The sequence below is a fragment of the Eptesicus fuscus genome, chromosome 15, assembly GCF_027574615.1.
Source record: "Eptesicus fuscus isolate TK198812 chromosome 15, DD_ASM_mEF_20220401, whole genome shotgun sequence".
NCBI lineage: Eukaryota > Metazoa > Chordata > Mammalia > Chiroptera > Vespertilionidae > Eptesicus > Eptesicus fuscus.
This window is the reverse complement of record NC_072487.1, coordinates 53,213,800-53,235,395: the sequence shown is the minus strand read 5'-3', so window position 1 is coordinate 53,235,395 and position 21,596 is coordinate 53,213,800. Positions and strand designations below refer to the sequence as shown.

Genomic DNA, 21,596 nt, shown 5'->3' with positions numbered 1-21,596 from the left:
CCTAAAAGTCAGTCAAGGCCATGTGTGCTGAAAGTGCTGAGTAATTGCTCTTATCCAGGGTAATTCAGCTTCATAACCTCAGGTCTGAAGTCAGTAGTGTGGAGTGCTTTAAATTAGCTGTAAAATTTCAATCCAATTGCTAAACTGACTAAATTATCAAGTTTGCTCATTGCTAGTTGAATGCATGCATAATTAATTTTTTCTAAAGTCTGGACTAAAAGCTGCTGAAATCAGATCTTTTTCTTGAATTAAATTCAAATATCACAGGGAAATCTTTGGTTTTATGATGTAACCCAAAGTAGCACACAAGTTTAAAGAATTCTTAGTTGAGATCTATATTTGGGAGGTAGATAAGTTAGAGGGCCCAATTCTTTTAAAATTGAAATTGCTTTCTTACTAATTGATAAATAAGATCATAATATTGCCATAACTGTTATCAGGATCATTAGCAACATTTACTAAAATCTTTTAGGCTGTAAGCTCATGAGGGCAGGGAGTATCTGTCTATTCTATTACCCGTTTTATCCTCAGAATGCAGAATAAATGGTTGCTGGCACATAGTAGATGCTTAGGAAATATTAGTTGAATAATTATATTAGCTAATGTGGTGATAGCAGCACCCTTATAAGATAGAAACTTTCATTATTCTCACTTTAGAAAGACCGAGGCTTACTTAGAAAGGTACTTCGTCTTTTCTAGGGTCACATAGCCAGGAAGTATGAGAATCAAAGTTTGAATCCAGATTTTTGGACTCCTTGCCTTGTGTCATATTGGGGACCTGTCCTATAATTCCAAGGAACTTTTCATAGTTCATTGGCCCAAATTTTCCCAGTACTTTTCTTCAGGGAAGTATGTGTTCTCCTTAGCTTACTCCTGCACCCATGATGATCAAGGAAAATGGACTGAACCATGATTTGCTTTAGACAAATTGGCAGGTTCCATCACAGTGTGGTTGCTATACTGTGTGAGAGGGGTGAGCCCAAATGAAAATGGGGGCCTATCAGGGGAGAGGAAGATGAATGCTATATAGGAAATCACCACTGTCCACTATATCCATTTTTAAAAATCAGTGGACAGAGAATGTTGAAGCTATCAGGTGTAAGAGGAAAAGGGTGGCCCCCCTTCCAGGATGGTTTATATCATTTAATCTTGAGGAAAAGAAAATTGCCTGTAATTTAAGGAGCTCCCATCAGTAAATGTGCTTGCTCAGCTTAATGATTAGAATCAGCTTAGGTATAAATAAAAGCAAGAAGAAATTTTAGGCTCATCATCTGATCACTTCTAGTCTTTTCTGTGAAAATTATGATTCTTTATTAAAATAACATTATAAATGTGAATAATCTCGATTTTTTCCCCTATAAATAAAGGCACACACAATTTTGGAGCACATTAGAAAATATGTAAATATCAAGTATAAGTGAATTGCCTTGCATACTGAACCTCAGTTCAGTTCCTGTTTAGATGAACTCTAGTGTTCAGTACCAGTTGTGTATGGGGATTATTTCTTTCCTACCCAGAATAGTTTCTTAGGATCTGAAACCTTGGGGAATCTTACCCTTGGTTCTGACTTAGACTCATATTCAAATTTTGCAAGATATGTTGAAGTCCTACCCCCAAGTATCTGTGAATGTGACCTTATTTGGAAATAGGGTCATGGCAGATGTAATCAGTTAAGATGAAGTCATACTGGAGTAGTTGGTGTGTTCCCTTAGTCCAGTATGACTGGTGTCCTTAAAAGAAGAGAAAAAGAGACACAGAGTGAGACAGAGACATCTAAAGGGAGACAGGGATGTCGTGTGACATCAGTGATGTGTCCACAGACCAAGGAATGCCCTGGATTGCCAACAGTCACGAGAAGCTAAGAGAAAGGCATGGCACAGATTCTCCCTAGAGCCTCCTGAAAGAACCTGGCCCTGAATATTGCTTTCAAACTTACAGCCACTGGAACTGTGAGGGAATAAATTTATCTTAAGTTCCTCGATTATAGTGACCTGTTACAGCAGCACTGGGAAATGATTACAGCTTGTTCGAGGAGCAGTGAAAAGGCCAGCATGGCTGAAGAGTAAAGGGTGTGACATTAGGGAGCTGACCAGGGGAAGGTCATGTGAGTTTGGGGACTTTGACTCCAAATGAGAAGGGGAACCATGGGAAGATTTTGCACCAAGGAGTGCTATAGTCTGACATAAGATCTGATTCTGAGTGTCTTTGTTTCTCTCCCAAGTTGCCCAGACAGTGGCATGTAGCTGGAACCCAATAGACATTAATTCCTTTCTTCCATTCACAAATCGGGGTTCTGGTTTGGTGGTTTTAAAATGTATGTTGGGTAGATGGAAGAAGGAAGAGTGACTAGATGCTGGGACATGGAGGATGTTCTCATAATTGTAATATTCAGTTTGATAAAAGAATACTTTTTTTTTTAACTTGGGATGTCTGCAGGCATTTTATAATGCAAGACAGTTTTTGTCTTAAAGCCTATAGTCAGATGTTTTATATTTTGATTAAAAAATTGTGCATTTTTAATGAAAGCCCGTAAGGTATTGATTTTCAGACTCTTGATGTGGCTGATGTATCCTATAGATAAGCCTCTATTTCTTCTCCATGAGGCTTTCAGCACCGGATATCTGTAGGCACATTATTATGGGGAAGCATTGATTTTTTGCCTAGCATAGTATGCCTATTCTTTGAGGAAATGAAAATCATGACAAATGAAAAGCCATTTTTCAAAGTGACTTTGATTCAAAAATGAGGCCTGGGAGAAGAGACCCTAATTTTCTGTGCTATATATTTGGCCTCACATGTAAAGGACCACATTTCTACTGAAGGAGCCTTAGTGGGCCCACAGAATCTGACAGTAAGAGGGTGGTTTTCAGTCTAAAGCACTCTGCGGTCCCAGTGCTTCTCTGTTTCGCACTTCAGAGCTCCAGCAGCCCGCTGGGGCAGAGGGTTCATGTTCTATCTCAAGGTGGAGGAGCAGAAGCTCAGAGAAGCAGAGCCTCTTTCCTGTGGTCACACAGTAGGATGCAAGGTGTGTCCAGATATGACTGGACATTCAGTGGGCTGAAATAAGACAAGATGAGTGATCTCGAGGCAGAAATGGATGGAAATCCACACAATGCTGATGCTGTGGTAATAGAACAAGAGCTCAGACCTGGGGGTCAGGATGAGAGTGTGGCCCCTCAGAGTCCTGATTCCCTCTGAGTAACCTCAGTTAACCTATTCAACCTCTCTGAGCCTCTTTAAACTGGGGGAAATTGTTCTCATGCTGCCACCTCCCCAGACTGCATTCCACAGGAGATAATAGAGAAAGTACTTCATAAATTGTGAAGGGCTCTTCATAAGCCAAAGGTAATTGCTGTGAAGATAAGAGCTTTGATTGTAGAGTCCATAACTTCTGGAACATTAATAACTGTAATAGCTTTCTTTTTCTTTCTTTCTTTCTTTCTTTCTTTCTTTCTTTCTTTCTTTCTTTCTTTCTTTCTTTCTTTCTTTCTTTTTTTTTTAACTGAGCCATTACTCTACGCCCGTTGCTGTGCCTAGTGCTTCACATGAATTATAATGTTTAATCCTGAGTAGGGCCCTTTGAGGTAGGTACTAATGTTGGCATGCCCATTCTGTAGACGAAGAAGCTGAGGCTCAGACACAGAGATAATTTGAGGGTAATCCTGAGAATCACACTGCCAGTAAAAGCAGAATTCAAATTGCATGACTTCAGAAGCTGGTGAGTCTCAGCTTCCTGTATTGGAGTGATAAGGGGTCCATGACATAGGCTGGTGCAAGCCCATGATTTCAGATGATGGAAATATCTATAGGAAGCATCAGGCCCAAGGTCACCCAGAGCCAGTGGCTCAGATAGGATTTCAACCCAATTCTGAGGGTTCTTTCTTGCCTTTTCTGCTACCAAATTATTAATTGCTCTTTTGTTTCTGCTTGTCCTGGAGAGAGTCTTTTTTTTTTCCAAACCATATAAAAATCACAGAATAGATTGGCAAAGAGAAATTAGTAATTTCTCAAATGTAATGTGTGAATTTTCTTTTAATTTGGAATTAAAACTGTAAAAGACATTTTTGGGACAATTAGGAAGCTTGAAGTATGAATTTTATTTTAAATAATATTATTTAATGAATATTACTTTTCAAATTGTATAGTGGGAATACTATTAGGTGAATAGTATCCTTATTTTTAAAAGATGCATCCCGAAGTATTAGGGATGATGTGGTGTTAGGTTTGCAACCTACACTCAAGTAATTCATGGGAAAGCAGGTAGAGAGAAAGAGGAAAATATTAATGATTAGCGGATAGATGAAAGGTATATAGATGTTAACTGTACTATTCTTTCAACTTTTCTATAGATTTGAAAAATTTTAAACAAAATGTAGTAATGGAGGGAAAATGAATCAAGGGGCTGGGCGAAGATTGCCATTTGCTGATCACCTTTTGTGGGCCAGACTCCAGGCCAAGCACTGGTGTGAGCTACCTTATTTGTTTCTCACATCTTCTTTCTAAGGTAGATGTGGTTATCGCCATTTGCAAATAACCCAACAAAGCTCAGAGGGCAAGCAGCCTGCACAAGGTCATGCTGCAGGTGAATGGGGAACTGCAGGTCTACTTGAAGCTTTCCAAACTTTCAGCTGGACCATAAGTGAAAGTCCCTTCCTCTCCCACCTTTTCATTCTTCCTCTCCTGGCTTTTTCATGAAGGGCATGCATATAGTAGAACTTATTTTTTATGTCCAAACAGGGACCTTAAAGGCTTGGTAAAAAGAAAATATACCCTACATAATTAATCCAGGCCCTCAATCAGAACCAAGGAAAATAGCAACTCCAAGTATCAAGAGCTTCATTCGCTGACCAGAGTCCCCACAGGAAAAAGAGTTCTGGAAAAATAAATGTTGACATTTGACACCACAGGAGCACCGATTTTAAAAGGCGCTTTCAACCAAAATTGACTCCACAAAAATCAATATTGAAAAATCAGACTTGGATTCCAATGAAATATCAGTCTCTAGATGTTTATTGACTTGGGTAAATGTTGGCATTTTACAGCCCAGAATTAAAATAATTGAACTTTAGAGTGAGGCAAGACCTCTGAAATCATCCCATTACCTGCTAATATCTCTTTCTGGACTCTGATTAGCTGGGCATTATTTTTATTACATTTAATTATCCCCTCCTAAACTATGTTTAATTTTATAAATCTCCCCAAATCTTGGTCCCATGGATACAAGTTATAATATATATTTTATTTGTAAAAGTAGAGCCATGCTAGGCTTAAAATAGAGGAGGAAACTGGCCTGATAAGGAGAGTGACTGGTGTGAGGTCACAGATTTGGGCCAGGAGCTGGGGTTGGAAGCCCGAGGCACTCACCACTGCACCATACTTCCTCCCAAATTCCTTTCTCTTCTGGATTCCGTCAGTCATGTTGAGTGTAAACGAGTGAGGAGTGGCTAGCCATGGCTTGTTAGCCATGAGGTAGGAGCCATGCTAATTGGATATCACGTGAGGAAAAAGAGAGAGAGGAAATGAGGAAGGGAGGGAGAGGGAAAGATATATTCTTTTCCATTGAATGGAAGCATCTTTTGTCATGGTTTTAGGATAAGATGCAGAACAGGTCATTAAATTAGAGATACTATTGTTTCATCCTAACATACTTTTATCTGCCTAATTAAATACCACACAAAAACCCCCAACTATTATAATCAAACAATCACCACAAAATAAAGATTATAAAGAGAGCAGGAGACTAGTAATTATGCTGAATCTGTCTCTCTTTCTGAGAGCCCCTATTATTAAGCCATTTAGTGGGATCTTGTGGAGTAAAGATTCATGCCCTCCAGGAGGTCTGAAACCAGAGAGCTGGGGTCACAGGGTCAGTTCTCCCAAAGCCTGACTGCCATGGGGATGTTGGTCTCTGACGTGAGTAAAAGACACATTTCGTAATGATGGTAAGAATTAGAATAACAGCTACTAGGAACTTTTTTGGAGCACTTTCTATGTATCAGGAACTGGGTTACACACCTTTTTTCTTTCAGTCGTCATAAACAACCTGATGAGATAGGTGCCGTCCCATTTTATAGATGAGGAAACTACTGCTGATAAGGGGACTTGTTCAGGGTCGTACAGCCTGCAGGTAGTGGAGCCAAAATGGACACAGGTCGGTCTAGCTGAATGTCCAGGTCTCACATGGCAAAGACAGTCCCAGTGCTCCTCAGCCTCACCCCCCTTCCCTGTCTCTCTCATCTGCTGGCTTACAGTTTGCCAAGTGTCTTCAGCCTTTAATGCCTCCCTGTTCTTGCCAAGGCTGCCTCTTCAGTCTGGACTCCTAAGCAACCCTTCACCCAGCAACCTACTCAGGATGGTCCCAGGAACAATGCCGCTCTCACGCTGAGCCTATCCCCATTGTGACTTCAGCACTGGATTTTCTGAAACTTTTTTGGGGTAACAGATGATCTGGGTCTTCCATATTTACCAGAGGAGAGGTAAGGATCTTGAGGTAATCCAATTAGATAATCAAAACCAAAGAAATCCCTTTAGAACCTGAGTTATCTAATTGTCAAATAAGCCAGAAAATCCTATCTCCCTTGTCACCCTTTCTGCTGAAGCTGGGTATGTTTGCGTGGGCCCCAGCAGTGTCTAATGCACAGGCTTTCATTATGAGCTCAACAAGCACAAGAACGTAACTAGGAAATCAGAAATCTTACAGATCTTTGGAGCCCCAAAGCAAGCAGTGTCCCAAGCTCTCCCCAAACTGCATGTATACCCCCTCCTCCAGAAATCCTTCTCATACTGCATTTTATTTTTCTGACCCCCACCTCCTTCAGGGTCTCACTTACCCTGGTATGCCCCAGGGTCCAGCCCAGAGCTGTGGCCCTGTGTTTAGTTTTCAGCATAGCATAGGATTCAGATACACAGACGTCTTACAAACTCGCAACTATCTGTCGGAAAGAGGATTTATTGTGGGGAGTTGGGATGTTGTTTAAATGCAGCATGGTACCTCCGGATGACTCTAGGTCTCGTGCCTCCAGAATGTGAATGGAGAGTGAGGGGCTCAGAGCTGACACACAGTACCTGGGCATGAAATGTGGATATTTAAAGTGAAACACACTGTCAGAGCTCTGCATTTTAAGAGTGGAGAAATTTTTAAATGCCTACACCAGAAATTTTAGTTTAAAAATTTAGAAAATATATTCATGCATCCATATTTCACTTATTCAGAGGGCATGGATCCAGCCATCTCACCTATCCAGAACCCAGCCCGAATCTGCAGGTCTCTGAGCAGCTGGAAAAGAAGACTTTTAACACTCATCCGGTTTATGAATGGGAGCTCTGCTTAGGATTTCAGTCTGTGCCTCCTTGTACTTGTTTTGTACATTGTTCTCACCAACAGTATTGTATTTGGTTTTCAGTCCACAGTAAGTCAAACAATTGTACTAGTATATAGATGTTGGGTTGATGGAGGCAGGGAGCTAGCAGCAAGATGTTACAGCTTACCACCTGATTCAGAGGGTGAGAGAGGAAAATAATGTCAAATGAGCATTTGGGGAAATTAAGTCATAGGGCAGAATAACACCCCACATCCTGTGGCTTCTTGGGGCTTCATGTGCTCCTGGCAGGTCTATGGCTTTGTTTCATAATCATCCGTTGAATTTGGTAAGTCATTTAACCTCTCAGAGCCTCAGTTTCTTCATCTATAAAGTGGAAATAGTAATTTATTGGGTTTCTGTGTGTCAGGTACTGTTCTTAGTCCTATAGTGTGTCAATATATTTAATTCTCACCATCTACTAGGTATGCACTATTTGTTAGCACTAAGCAACTGAAGCACAGAAGTAAACCCGCCTAAGGCCACAGAGCTCACAAATGGCAGAACCGGGATTTAAAGCCAGGCTCCAGAGTTAATTCCTGACTACAGCTGTTATTCTGGAAGAAATGATCACCCCCTCTCTCCCAGAGCTGTTTAGAGGGTTAAATCAAATGTGTGAAGAAGCCTTGAAGGTGTCTTGCAGGCAGACACCAAGTGGTCTGAGTGGGGGCTGCGTACAGCTCTAATTGTTTAGGAGAGCAGGGAGTCCACAGTGATTATACCTGGAAGGTGAGATTGGAGGGAAGGGAGCGGGGAGGAGATTGCTTTTTCTACTTGATATGTTACTGTATTGTTGGAATTTCCTACAAGCATGTGTTGTTATCTTAGCTATTTTTTAAAAAAATGTTCTTAGGAGATAGAGAAAGAATTGTAAATGATAAGAATGTATCTAAAACCTACAGACTTGCCCTAAACGGTTTGGCTCAGTGGATAGAGCGTTGGCCTGCGGACTGAGGGGTCCCAGGTTCAATTCCGGTCAAGGGCATGTATCTTGGTTGCGGGCACATCCCCAGTGGGGCGCGTGCAGGAGGCAGCCGATTGATGTTTCTAACTTTCTATCTCTCTCCCTTCCTCTCTGTAAAAAATCAATAAAATATATATTTAAAAATAAAAAAATAAAACCTCCAGACTTGTCTAAATGTGTATTGCATTTTTATTTTTTGTTAATCCTCACCTGAGGATATTTTTCCATTGATTTTTAGAGAGAGTGGAAGGAAGGGGGAGAGAGAGAGAAACGTCAATGTGAGAGAGACACATCAATTGATTGCTTCATGCACGCGCTCCAACTGGGGCTGGGGATCGAACCTGCAACTGAAGTCTGTGCCCTTGACCAGAATCGAACCCAGGACCCTTTAGTCTGTGTGCCAACACTCTATCTACTGAGCCAAACCGGCTATGACTGTATTACATTTTAAAAATGAATCTATTAAAAAGATATTTGAAAGTTTGGGCATTTAAAGATATACACTTGAGTTATCTAAAAATTCACTCCCATGGAACAGTCAATGCCATCTCATGGTTCCACAGTGGATGCTGCCGGTTGCTGTGCCGAAATGGGCTTGTAGTCTTTGCTTGTTTCCCCAGTAATTCTCTTACTGGGAGTGACTCTGCATGCCTCTGAGCACTGTACCTGTCATCCGGTTCATCTGCATAGACATGAATGGTGCACTCTGGTGTATCCACACCTGCTAGGGGCTGGTAATTCAGAAGTGAATTGGACAGCTTCAGGAGCCCTTTCTTACTTCTTTCCTCCTTCCTTCCAACTTTAAAACATGTCATAAAATATTTCAAACATACAGTAAGAAAAAAATATATAGCTACCATATAGCTTATACCTACAGCTCAGATTTAAAAAATGTGAATATTTTCCCTCCAGATCTCATTTTTCAAGAACTCAAGTGTTGCAAATGCAGCCAAAGCCACCTCTTTACCCTTCCCCAACCCCATTTCCTCCCTTCTTCCTTCCATGGAAATAACAACTGTCTGGAAGTTGGTTGTATTGTTTTCCTATCTCTGTTTTTATATTTTACTACAGATGTACATGTCCATAAACAATATATAGTATTTTAAAGCTTTATATAAACATCATACTGTACAAAACATTCTGCATCCCATTTTGTTATACTCACTTTAGTTTGTCTTTTAATAGGTGGCTTTAATTGGTTTATATTTATTGTGATTGTGGACATATTTCTGCCATCTTATTTTGAGTGTTCCTTCTGTCACCCCCTTTTTTCTCTGCTGAAGTAATACCCTTAACATGTTAGCATACATCCTAAATTATATTTCCTTTTCCTCCTAAAATCTAAAGCTATTCAGTATCTTTCTCTTCTATTGAATCTGGCAAGAATTGTAACAATGTCAAGCAACCCACTAAATATCTGCTCTGTATTTTCTATTGTTTCCTAGAATTTTGGTTCCACTAATTAAACAAAAATTTAGTTATTTTTTTATTTAGTAATTAAATTTGCCAACAAGTCTTACCAATGTTCCTGCTCATCATTGGTTTTTGGCATCCCATTCCCTCTTCTGGATTCAATTCTTAAGTTGAATTCAGTGCATATGGTGAAGGTCAAGGGTAGTCAACTATTAAAATGTCTGTTTTTCTTTCACTTTTGAGCAATAGTTCAGCAGGGTATAGAATTCTAGGCAAATAGTGATTTGCATTCAGAACCTTGTCTTTTGGATCTCTTGTTACTGATGAGACACCTGCTGTCCATCTGGTTATTGACTCATTACAAACTGTCTTTTTCTGTTAGCTCTTGAGGCCCATGCCTGGAACCAGCTTACTATCATTTCCATTGTATTCTGTTGACCAAATAAAGTTAGAAGGCCAGCCCAGATTCAAGAGGTGGAAACATAGATTCCAACTTTTATTGGGAGAGTGAGCTGCAAAGTCATATTACAAAAGCTGTGAGTGCAGAAAAGGCTGAATAATTAAGGCCATTTTTGCATTCAATTCATCACTCTGTTTTGCTTAGTTGTCTTGCAACCTTGAGCATGCAGCTTCATGTGGTCTGCAGCGCCAGGCAGCAGTCGGTAGAACTTTGTTCCAGCTTTTCTCATGAGTAGTGGAAGCTATTTGCTACCTGCTTTGCTTCCAATAGTGAGTTTGGCTCTGGTTCCCCTTTGCACTGAATATAGTTCTGCCGCTAACTTTTCTTCATCTTCACTTACCACATTGTGGTTTTCTTGAGAATTTTGTCTTCTTTTCAAAGTTATATCTTTAAAATTTCCATTTTTCTATTTTAGCTATATCATCGCTGTGTGTTTGGTACAGTGAGGAGGAGGGAACCTCAAAATGTGAATTTGATTTGCAGTACTACCTTGGCTGGGATTTCTGTTTACTCTCTTCATAAAACTGTGCTTGTCACATTCTTCAGGATACAGAAGAGATGGTGACAGCTATATTAGAGTGTACAGAATTGTGACAGAACTATAGCTCAGACTCAGGGTTAGAGGGGCTTTCCAGGACCTTAATCCCTTCAATACTTGTCCCACAAGTGGGCATGTAATGCCTGGTCACCTCCAGGGATGGCTAGCCTGCCTCCTCTCCATCCTCTCTCTATATAGCCCTGGTTTTAAAAAAGTTTTTTTTCCCCCCAGCTGATATCTGCCTCCTTACAGTTTCTCTGACCCCCCTTCCTCCCATTCTGGTTTTGGTTTTTACTTCTGTAATGAAAGAAATAACATCTGTACTCTCTGCTTTTGAGAACCCACCAGAGTGTGGAGGCCACAATTGGGCCCCATGTGAGCTCTTCTCTAGGCTGAACAGCTCCAGGTTCTGTAGCCAGCATGGGTGGGATTTGATGGCCCTTCCTCTCCCCACTTGGCTGCCTCCATGGACATTCTGCACATTTCCCCTTCTCTCTCCTAGGCAAGGCCTGGATGGAGTGTCAAAGGTGCATTTAGATGGACCAATCAGAAACTGAGCAGGTCTATTCTCTCTCTCTTCTATTCTGGGACACCTTCTCCTATAGGTGCATCTGAGAACTACGTCATAAAGTGGACTACGTGACTCCTCGGTCAACCGCCATTCATTCATATATTCATTTGTATATTGGGTGCACCAGGGATGCAGTGGTAAACAAGATTGCTATGAAGTGTGGGCTCTAGTGTGGGAGACAGATGTAGTGTGACTGTGGCCATTGGGCTTGGTACCTGGTGGAGTGAGCTTATGTAAAGGGTGACCTAGTCAGGTTTGGGGACGAAGTGATGTGTGCTCTGAGAGCATGACCGCATTTTCTTAACATTTCCAAATCCAGATTCTCAAGAAAGGAAATCTTTGCTTTGTCTGTTCATTATTCCTTGACCTGCAAGTTTATATAGATACTAGAGGCCCAGTGCATGAATTCATGCACGGGTTGGGTCTGGCTGGCCTGCCCTGATCAGGGCCGATTGGGGCCAGGCTGGCGGGGGGCGGAGGGGAGGGCTGTGGGATGTTGGCCGGCTGGCCCCACCCCCATTGGGGTGAGGGGGCCAATCGGGGGCCTGGGCCCGCCAGGGGTAGGGGCTGCAGGAGGTTGGCTGGCTGGCCCCACCCCCAATTTGGCCAGTTGGCTGGCTGCAGTGTGCATAATAATGACCGGTCGTTCCTGTTGTTCCGGTTGCTTGGCTTTTATATATATAAATGTCAGTGGCTAGCATAGGAATTGGATTTACATACCTTGTCCATACCATTAGCTATGCCTGGGATGTTCAGAATCTTTACACATCATTCATCCATCCATCCATCCATCCACATACCCACTGATCCATTCATCGGGTGCACTGGGGATGTGATGAAGGAATCCATGGCAATCTTCATTGCTGGAGAAACTCAAATAGGAGTTAAATAGGTTAGGAATGGAGTGGGGATGACAGTCAGTATGACTGGAGAGAGAGTGGTACATAGAGGGATGAGAGCATCAGGGTGAGCATGGGGCAGGTAGGCAGAGGAGGTGACAGCGGCCAGACTATGCAGGGCCTTGGAGTCAATGGGAAGGATTTTTATCTTTATTGTGATCTTTATCCTTGATTGCTATGGGAGGGGCCTGAGAAAGGTCAATGTGGCTGCTGGGTAGAAAGTGGATGGGGGTAGGAATAGCCTCATAGGGAGTGGGTTGGACCATGTGAAGGAGATGGAGAGGAATGGCTGGATTTGAGAGACAGGAAAGGAGTAGAAGGTAAAGGAGTACAAAATACCACAAACTGTTGCTTAAAACAATAGAAATCTATCCTCTCATTGTTCTGGAGGCCAAAATCAAGATGTTAGCAGGGCTATCCTTTCCCTGAAGGCTCTAGGGGAGAACCAATCCTTCTTTGCTTCTTCCAGCTGCTGCGGGCCAATGGCAATCCTTGACTCCCATCTACATCACTTAAAACTCTGCCTCTGGGATCACACCATCTCCTCCTCTTCTGTCTATCTAATCTCCCTCTGCCTCACTCATGAGATTTAGAGCCACCTGAATATTCCAGGGTAAGCATTTCCTCCCAAAAGCCTTAACTTAATCACACCTCTTGCCACATAAGGTAATGTTCACTCTTTTACCATATAAGGTCACACTCACAGTTCCAGGAAGTAGGACATGGACATACCTTTTTGCAGGGCACCATGTAGCCCTGATAGTGCTTAGGTATAACAACTATATAAGCTAGCACTTAATGTCCTGCTGACTGGGCCAGGCTGTGGCCTGACTGCTTCAGATATCCTGGCTCATTAGATCTCATGGCAGCCCAATGATGAAGGTACTATTGTCATCCACTCTTTATAGATGAGGAAACTGAGGCTCAGATAGGTCACATTTGCCCACTGTCAGGTCACTGTGAAACTTCGGAGCTGGGATTTGAACTGAGGCAGTCTGGCTTTACATCCTTGCTCCTAACCAGTAGGCTGCACTGCTCCCTATGCTGGATGGATGGAAGGATGGGACTTCCTACTGATGAAAGGCACTGGAGAGAGGCTTAGGGGTAGAGGGGAGGACAGGAGTTTAGTTTGGGACATGAGGAGCCACAGTCCCTGGAAGAGCAGAACTTGGAAAACATGGTCTTCTGGAACAAAAGGAAACACGAGGAACCTAATAGGTGGCTGGTTGCCATTGCAGCAAGGGTAAGGGGAACGTTGGGCTACAGACTAAGACTTTGAGAACTTTGGAGAGTCTTCAGTCTTTGGGATCTCATAGATCCCACTGATGTCCTGTCCTGCAGAAATGGTCGTTCAGTAAAGTAAAAAGAAATGTATGTGTGTGTGAGGGGTGGTGCTGAAGGAAGGTTGTTGTTGAGTTTGCTCCTTGGCAGAAAAATCAATTGGCATCTCAAACTTTAGCGTGCATCTGGATCATCAGGGATGCTAATTAAAAATAGACCAGCCCTAGAGATGTCTGTTTGGTGGTCTGGAATAGAGCTTGGGAAGTGGCATTTTAATGAGCCCCTGAGGTGGTTCTGACACAGTTGTCCATCGAAGTCTTTGATAAACACTACCCTGTGCCTGGGTGGGCCTCCATGCCCCAGCTTCCAGTTGTCAAAACCCAGCCAAACAGAGCTCCTTATGCACTGGACACAATGGATGAGCACAACTCTGAATCGGAGGTGGTATTTTCAAATGGAACAAGACGTTGCTTTTGTACGTGTTGGTGGAAAGGTTCTTGGGGTTTAGTGAACCAGAGTTGAGTGTGCTGCTCCACAATGCTCTTAATTATGGTCCCCGAAGCTCTCGATAGGAAGTAAAACCTGAGTATTCCTTCTGAAGATCTTGTATGCTACCCTGGAAGGTCTGTTTTGCAGAATTAATCAGCTTTGGGTCAGTTTCTTATCCAGAACCATTTGGGATTTCTGAGCTGCAGTTAAAGAAAGCATCGGTAGGGGAAATAATTTCTTTCTGGTCTTTGTTCCCAAGCATTGGCTTAGCTCCACTGATGTGCCCGACACAGGGCTGGGATGTGAAAATCGCAGACATTATCTTTTCCCTTGAGGGAAGACAAAAAAAGCAAACACAGCTGGCATATGAAAAAGAGGGAAAGACATGTAGCTGGAAAGCTCAGCAGGGGTCTTGCACAAATAATACCAACCAAGGGGAAGCCAGATGAAAAATCAATTATAACATTTCCAGGCATAAACTACTCCCTAAAAAGTAATTAGAAATATTAAATTTCTCCTCTCTCCAGCATGAATGGACATTGGCTATTGAGGAAACACAGTGGAAAAGTTGTTTCAGACCAAATTCTTTGGAGGAGAAGATCCACTCGGATTTTGGTTGTAGCAGGCAAGGAAAAAGTATTTACAGCCATTGGGGGGTCTTGATCATTTCCTTGAAACAGTGAATGCCTTGGCAAATGAAATGAGGTGCACTGTATGAAACAGGCCAGAGAGAGCTGGGGTATTTATTTACATGCAACCCATTCTTTCTTAGTGTACACTTATTAGCATTTTTGTTAGCAACAACAACAACAATAATTCTGTCAGCAGTCCCTTGCATTTGCTCAGTCCTGGAGTTTCCAGCGCCTGTGTCATCTGGAGTCTCAGCTGTTCCTCCCTGCAGCTCCAGGGCAGGTAGAAAGGGAATGTCTGCACTTGATGCTGAGTCCCCAGGATGCTGGGGCCACCCAGCTGCACTCCCCACCCACAGCTGCACCTCAGGCCATGCCTGCTCTGACTGTGGGATCCTCGTCTCTCCACTACACATTGTGGCCACCACTTTGTTGATCCAGTGGCTGTTTGGGGGTGTTTAAGGAAGGTAGAAACTGTGGCAGGTGCAAGGTAGTTTGCTACAAAGAGAGCAAGGCATCTCCATGAGAGATTCAGTTCTCTTTCCTCCATGTTTCCCCTTTCCCATTGAGTTAATTAACAATTGTGAATCGTTCCCAAGTGCTTGGGCAGGCTTATTTGTATTTTATTATTATTGTAAGTAGTGTTTCCTGAGTGATATGAGAAGAAGCAGTTGTGCAAGTAAAATCTTTTTATAATCAACTCAGCAGCCCAGCCAGGGGCCTTTCCTGTAGCTGGATCATTGTGTGATGGGCATTACCGAAAATCACACTCCCAGGCAGCCAGGGAGCAGGGATGCCCTGACATCCACTGTCCTGGACAGCCACTCCTGCACATTTGTCCATCTGTGAACATGCTGAGCATCTCCTGGTTCAGCCTCACCCCTGGGGGCTCACAGTCTCCCATGGGAGATGTGGACAACCCAGGAAATGCTCAGTGACCAGCCCTGGGCCCATACTGGCCTTGACAGAGCTTTTTACAGATCATGGTGATTTGAGAAAAATAAAGATGTTTTTCCCCAAGCTAACGTTATTCATTTTAAAGAACATACTTCGAGGCAGTGCTCTTTCCTTTTCTCCTTCTCTCCCTCCTCCTTTTTTGTTATCATGTCCTTTTAAAAATTAAACTGTGGTGTTAAAAGATGTTAGGATTTGTTTGTTCATTTTGTTTTGTTATTTAATGTCCTTACTTGAAAAAATAAAATTGGACAACCTACAACGACATTCTGATTTTTTGCTGTTGTTTTGCTTTTTGGAATTGTGTTTTATGGTAGCCAGGAGTCTGGGCACTGCCATTACTGGTGATGTTCCAAGAGTGTGTGTGTGGTCCGTGGGCACAGGGAAGAAGTGGCCAGTCCTGTTTCCTGACATCAGGGAGGATTTGGGGCAGAAAGGAACATCTGAGCTGAGCCTTTGAAGGCAAGGTGAGAGGGTACTCAACAGGGAGTGGGCATTCTAAGAAGAGGGGCTTGTGAGCAAGGACAGGCAGAGGGAGATGCTACTTAGAACGCTGCCTGCCAGCTTGAGGGAGGAATTCAGGCAAGGAGAGGTGAGGTCAGCCAGGTGTGCGGGGGCCCATCTGGGAGGCCACGTATATCAGGTGAAGAGCTTGAATAAGTGCTTTTGGCCTTGGAGGGCCATGTAAGCCTTTGAGCAGAGTAACATGATCAGCTTTTTATTTAGAGAGATCACTCTGTAGAGAAAGTGAATAATAGGGGAGAGAGCAGGCCTGGCAGCAAAGGGACCTGCCTGCAGTCCAGGGGAGAGATGATGAGGCCAGACAGGAGCACATGGCAGTGGGGGCAGAGAGGATGGCATGTTCCACAGATGCTCAGCAGCTAAAACCTTCAGGACTTGAGGCTGGGTGGGTGTGAGGGGTCATACAAAGCTGACGTCTAGGAAGGCTTCACATTTGGCTTGGCAGTGGGGCGGTGGGGGGGGGGGGGGCTGTAGAAAGGAAAGTTGCTCCTAATACTGATGAAAATATCAGCAACAATAATAGTGATGACCAATGTTTTCTGAGCTCTTATGTGTACTGAGCACAAGCGCCCTACTTATGTGGAAGGCTTCTAGAGAGAGCAGCTTTCTCAGATGCTGAATCTATAGCCCATCTCTTACTTATCACATCTGCATTCCTCCTTCTGGGACATTGACTGGTTTTGAGGGGAAGGTGTTGAGTGTAGGTTTGGGCCTGTGGGAGACGTGCAGTCTGGTGCTGAGAACAGGTAGCAAGGGTGGAGGTAGAAATTTAGGGTCATCAGCTGCTATAGGAAGGGTGAAATTGCTGATAAATACTGCCTGGGGAGACAGGCTTTGCCCAGCAGAGAGAAGTGGGGCTGTCCTGCCTTTCCATCCCCCAACACCTCTCCTCCTAGCTGTGATTTGGGTGTTTGGTTGTGTATTTCCTGCTGGAGCTCCTGGGATTATTGAAATGAGGAAAGGGGAGATTTCAGGGTCTGGGTGGCCCTTTCTTTTTCTTCTGTCTTTTCTTTTCTTTTTTAAAATATATTTTATTGATTTTTTACAGAGAGGAAGGGGAAGGGATAGAGAGTTAGAAACATCGACGAGAGAGAAACATCCATCAGCTGCCTCCTGCACACTCCCCACTGGGTATGTGCCTGCAACCAAGATACATGCCCTTGACCAGAATCGAACCTGGGACCTTTGAGTCCGCAGGCCGACGCTCTATCCACTGAGCCAAACCGGTTAGGGCTCTTTTGTCTTTTCTTAAGCTTTTTGTATGGATGATTTCAGAAATATATCACAATAGAAAGTGATAAACAGCTTCTATGAAGCCATCACCCAGCATTAGTGGTTACCAAGTATGTGCCTGCTTCTTTCTCGTTCAGCCTCCTATCATTCAGACTCTGCACACAATCATGCTCTACTTCAGAGCCCCACTTCTGTTCATCTCCCCTACTGTCCGCTTGTCCGATTCAGTATGTCTGCGTAACCTGCATAGAGCCCGTCAGCACCCACTGTATATAGTGTGTTAGGGGCCTGGGGCCACATGCTCCATAGGACAGAAGTGGCACCCTCAGCCTGGCATTCAAGGTGCTATGCATTGAATGTTTGTGTTCCTCCAAAATTCGTATGTTGAAACCTAATCCCTAATGTGATGGTAATAGATGGGGCCTTGGGAGGGAGTGGGTCATGAGTCGGGTATTAGTGCCCTCATGAAAGAGACCCCAGAGAACTCTCTTACCCCTGATACCAAGTGAGGAGGTGATGAGAAGGTGGCCAGCTGTCAACCAGAAAGCAGGCTCTCACCAGACACTGAATCTGCTGGTGCCCTGATCTTACACTTCCTGGTCACCAAGTCAACTGTGAGAAATAAATATTTGTTGTTAAGCCACCCAAATAGTATTTGTTATAGCAGCCCAAAGAAACTACGATACAGGCCATTTGTAATTCAACGCCTTTCAGGTCAAAGGAGATTCCAAGCCCCCTCATCTTGTGTTGAAACTCTAAGAATATACTTGTTTCCTGGGAGGGTTTATTTTGTTTTAATTGTTTTACTGTCCATTTGGCCAAACCATCAAGCACCGGGACCTCTTTTAGGGCAAGTCTAGCACACTGATTGCAGGTTCTGGGAGGGTTAGGTCCAGGTTGATGGGAAAGCCACTGTTGCCATGGCAAACCACCTCGTCTGCTCTAGTCTCCTGGTTGCCATTCTTCTGCTGAGCTACAGAGCCCTCTGTTCAAACAAAATTTTCTAGATGCCCTGTGTGCAAAATCAGCAGAGGGGAACTCTCCTGGTTAAATGGTGGTGGGAGACTGGAGCCTGGCCAGTGGGATCACGCCATGTCAGTGCTTTGAGGGGCCTCCTGAGGAACTGAGTTGGAAATCCCTATGGAGTTGGAGTCCTCACCCTCAAGGTCCCACCCAGCATGAGACCCTCCTCATCTCTTACCACTGCTCCAACAACAGAGGGTGCTGTCTTATCTCATGCTCAGTTTGATAGCGTGGTCCAGAGCTGTAGTTCAGAGCCAGGCCCAAATGAGACAGTCAGGCATGGTTCTTGTCCTCAGGTATGGTCCACTCCCAGGGGCAGGTGAGCCAGCCATGGCAACAGCTGGCTGGTTAATAAAAGACAGTGGAATCCACACAGAGGATGTGGTGTGTGTGTGTGTGTGTGTGTGTGTGTATGTGTGTGTGTGTGTGTTGTGACTGAACAGAGCAAGTCCTGTCCATCACAGGGCCTGTGGTGGGCTCTGACGCTGAGGAGGATCATCATAATGCCGCCTCACAAATTAACTCTATTCATGATCACTGGATAAGCTCTCAGGTCCACGCATCCATCAGCCATGTGGAAAAACATTCAAGGCACTTGAATATCAGCTGTGTCCACCCGCCTGGCTGGGCCCTGCCACCACAGCCAAAAATGGAAGTCCACCTCACCTACCCGAGGTAGAGCTATTGCACAGAGACTGATGCGCAAGTTTGAGGATTTTTTTCTTTTTGTACATGTGAAGTTTTAGTTTTCCAGTAAACAGTAGTTACAACTAACATACACAAAGAGACAACAATGCCACGTTTTAATTTATTTCAGCTGACTGCTTCAGCCGGCCTCCTCGTAAAATTCCTTTGTTGTCTTCTATTATGAACCAGTACATCTCCCGTGTAATTTTACATTCATTCTGTTTCTAGAGAATGCGGAGGATTTAGTGTGGGTGTGGTGTCGGGATGGACTATTGTGTACTTTGTGCCTGTAAAGTAGGTGATGCGTTTCCTGAGCTGTGGGAAATTAAGACAGTCCTGTCTTCCTTCCAATTCGAAAGCCTCTTCCTCTAAGAAGCCACTTCCAGTCTCCTTAGTCCTGGCCACTAACCTCCCTCGACCCCCTCCCCCTAGAAATCCTTAAGCAAGGTGGACAGATGATGTAATCAAAAGTGCCTAGTTCAGTGCTCAACTCTCAGAGCTATTTATAAATGAGCACTCTTTCCTATTCTCCCCAATGTGCATTCAGACCCCTCATGTGCTGTTCCCCTCTCCTTGCATGGTTTCATTCTTCCCTTCCCTACTTTTGTGAACATATTCCTGGGAGTTTCCTTGTCTGAGCCATCACCTCAGGTGACTCAGGGAAGTACTGCCACTTCTTCCTCCGTGCCCCGGAGCCCCATGAGGTCATGGGTAAGTGCACTGATAGACAGGCTGGCTCCAAACCTAGCTTCTCTCCTGCTGTGTGTCCTTGACTTGATTGTTTAAAACTCTCTGAGCCTCTGTTTCCAAATCTGTAAGTGGGAATGCTGTGAACATTCAGGTACTTAAGATGATGTTTGTGAAGAGTTTAGGATTTGCCTGGCATGTAAGGAGCCTCCAGAGTTCAGAGTTATTATTATTATTTCTGTTGTTGTTATTGCTTCTCTAGTGGGTACTCCGTTCATGTGTCTTGTCCCTGGGGTGGTTGGTGTTTGTGCTCATAAAGTTGCTGGTTTAAAAATAAAATTCTGTGTGCTCTCTTGTTATTAGAGAGAATCCAGCAAATTCTCTCTTCTGTTTTAGAGCTACTTGAATGGAATCTTGGTGGGTGAGGGAATCCTGGGCTGGCAGCGTGGGGGTGGGGTCTGTGAAGTCACAGTAAGTCACCCCTCTTGGATTCCCCAACAGTAGAAAGCAGAGCTCAGTTCAGAGGACCTCTTCCTAACCTGCCTATTCCCAAAATAAGAATATCTGGTGACTGAGCATGGCATGGGTGTGGGCCCTCATCAGCTCCTGTCTGGGAAAGGCCAGTCAGCTCCAGGTTTCCTGGAAAGTTTTGAGGTGGGGCCCAGCCCTTCCTCTATGCTTGCTTAAGCCCCACTTTTGAACTTTGGAGAGTGGAGCTGCCAGTTACCATGTTCATCACTAGCAGGGATGCCTGTTGTTTGTCCTGTCTGCTGCTCTTTGGGGAAAGGATCTTGATCCAATCTGAAGATGCTCCTGCATCTAAGGAGGCGGCTGGTGAAGGATGTGCCTGGCAGAACACAAATGCAAGAATGGAGACTGGATACAGGGTGGGGAAGCCTGGTTGTCATGTCCACAGATTGGCCCTAGATAGAGAGTGGTGGGTCCCCATATGCTGCCTGGCATGACCACAGCACTGGCTTCTTCCATAGCAGGGCTGAGGTTAGACCAGGCCTGGAGAGGAATGAGAGTGCGGGGACTTGTGAGGATTTCCCCTCACATGGCACTGTCCTCGGGTCTCCGTTACTGTTTAATGTGCAGCCTGAAAAGGGAACTCATAAGCCACTGCCCACCCCCCACCCCCCGCCAGACTCCTTTTATTCCCCCAGTGTAGTGGGTATGGATCCACAAGCATTCTCAGAGCTCATGCATGCAGGACAGTAGGGCTCCTGAAGAGCGTGAACCTAATAGCTTACCTTTATCTGACGTTCACTTGTGCCAGATGCTCTTCCTAGAGCTTTGAATCAACTCATTTAACCCTCACACCAACTGTATGCAGTAGACACTATTATCCCCACTTATGGAGAAGGAAATAGACACACAGATAGGGTAAAGGATTGGCCCAAGGTCAGTCAGCTATTACGTGGGAGATTTGAGCCCAGGCACCAGACCCTTGAAACTATGCTACCTGGTACAGAGGTACAGGATATAGCCTGGTCCTTAGAAAGCCACACTCCAGGGCCTGCCCTTGGTCATTCCACCCCAGAGGGCGCTGGGTGAGCCAAAGGAAAGGGCATCTCACCCAACTAAGGCTTCTAGGAGGAAGCAAGATGCCCTGGGCTTGGCCAGGCACAGAGGGTGTGAACATGGCTATCATGGCAGAAGCCACATGTGGTCTAAGAACTTGGGGCCTATTGCTAGGTGAGGGGAGCAATAGGGTCTGGGGCAGGAGGGTCTATCTTAGCTCACTCAGTGACTTGCTGTGTGCCCTGGGCAGCTTCCTTCTCATCTTTCCACTCCAGTTTTCTCACATACAGACAGCAGAGTGGAGCTGGGCCTGGAGGCCTTCCGCCTCCTGACTGTACTCAGTCTGCCTTCCAGATATGAGGCC

General features: G+C 44.3%; 1 long non-coding RNA gene across 1 annotated transcript; it reads right to left on the bottom strand.

The window, feature by feature from the left end:
- Positions 1-5,218: 5,218 nt before the first annotated feature.
- LOC114231684 (uncharacterized) lies at positions 5,219-6,392 on the bottom strand. The gene is made up of 3 exons (XR_003617669.2): positions 6,250-6,392; positions 6,016-6,121; positions 5,219-5,481 (listed from the first exon to the last, which is right to left on the bottom strand). It is a non-coding gene; the product is annotated as an uncharacterized LOC114231684 (long non-coding RNA).
- Positions 6,393-21,596: the final 15,204 nt, after the last annotated feature.